The sequence below is a fragment of the Corylus avellana genome, chromosome ca11, assembly GCF_901000735.1.
Source record: "Corylus avellana chromosome ca11, CavTom2PMs-1.0".
Classification (NCBI taxonomy): Eukaryota; Viridiplantae; Streptophyta; class Magnoliopsida; order Fagales; family Betulaceae; genus Corylus; species Corylus avellana.
In genome coordinates this window covers 13,590,479-13,592,223 of record NC_081551.1, presented here as the reverse complement: position 1 = coordinate 13,592,223, position 1,745 = coordinate 13,590,479, and positions in this window count along the sequence as shown.

Here is a 1,745-nt window from a genome sequence, read left to right as displayed (position 1 = left end):
TAGATCCGGTTCTGTTGGTTTTATGACCGGTTCAGCAAGTTTCATGTTCAGTTCACTTTGTTTTGAGGCTAGTTTGTGGTGTTTTTGTCCAGTTCGTGTTGTTTTGCGCTACATGGAGCTATTATCGGGTTTGGTGCTTAGGGGGAGTAGTTCCTGTTCAATTTTTCGTTGTTGTTGGTTGATCACGGGAAACGTGATCGTCGTTTGTTATCAATATCCGACCGGCCTACGTGTTTTGCTGTGGTTTCCGACCGGTGAGTTGTTTTCCGGTGAGATTCTACTGGCCTTGGTGTTTTCCGGTGAGATCCCATCTACTCTTGATGTTTTGCGGCGAGGTCCAACCGGTCTTAGTGTTTTGCGGTGGGTTTCGACCGGTCCTTGTTGTTTTGCAGCGAGATCCTACCGGCCTTAGTGTTTTGTGGCGAGATCCGACCGCCCATTGCGGTTTCCGGCGAGTTTTTGACTGGCGTTGACATTTTTAGACAATTTTCTTGTTATTTTATTTTTATGAGTCTTTGTAATGTGTGCTTCAAGCTATTGCAGCTTGAGAGGGAGTGTTAGAGTACGTTTTTCTAGGTCAGTATGTTTTTTTAGGTGGTTTTCGTTTGCTTGTTTCTCTCAATCTGGATTTATATGAGGGAGTGTTAAAAGAGTTATTAGGATTTGTGAGTCATTAGGGTTTGAGGATTGTTAGAAGAGTTAGGGTTTGAGTCATTAGGGTTTTGGGGGTATTTTAGTCTCTATGGTATTTCCCTAATCCTATATAATAGGATGCTTGTATTAGGTTAACATAAGTTGAATAATATAAAAGCTTCCGCCTTTTGTGTCTAAACCGTTCATACAAACTATAACATGGTATCAGAGCTTGTTTCGATTCTTGGGTAGTTTAATTTTCTTCTTGGTGGCAGCACTGCCCGTGTGGGCTAACCCACACGGGCAGTACCTTCAAAGAGTTCCGTAGAGCTGTTTTGTTCTTGTTTTATGGTGACCGGAACTCCTTCCGGTGAGAAAAAAATATATATATATTTTGTTTGTTTTTGATGTTCTGTGATGCTGGCCGGATGGTTCTGAGGTGGTTTTCTGTCTTGTTTGAAGCGGCCGGAGTGTTCTGTGGTGGCCGGAAAAGTTGCAGCGGCCATCGGGAAAAAAAATATTCCGACGATTTGATGTTTTTGGTGTTGAAACGTTACTGTGTGGCCCTCTATTGATTCTGTAGTTGCTGTTTTTGAAGTGGCCGGAGTGTTCTGTCTTCTCCGGCGAGTCTCCGGCGAAGGTCCGGCGAGCCTCCGGTGACTGTTTCTGTTCTGTTTTTCAGTGTTTTTCTTGTGTTTTTAGGTACTGCCGGCCAGTTCTGTGTGTTTCTGGCCAGTTTTGAAGCCCCGACGAAGTTCTGGCATATTTCCAGCAAAGCTCCGGCAAAGTTTTTTGTTTTTCCGGTATCTGTTTTCCGGCTAATCTTGTTGGTTAATCATGTGAAAATTTGTTGTTTGTTTGTTGTTTGTGATTGATGTATCCGACCGGCCTTGGATTCTCCGGCGAGAACCGATCAAGTGATCGTTGCATCCGACCGGCCTTGGTGTTTTACGGCGAGAACCAATCCCAAGATCGATGTATCCGACCAGCCTTGGATTCTCCGGCGAGAACCGATCAAGTGATCGTTGCATCCGACCGGCCTTGGTGTTTTTCGGCGAGAACCAATCCCAAGATCGATGTATCCGACCAGCCTTGGATTCTCTGGCGAGAAC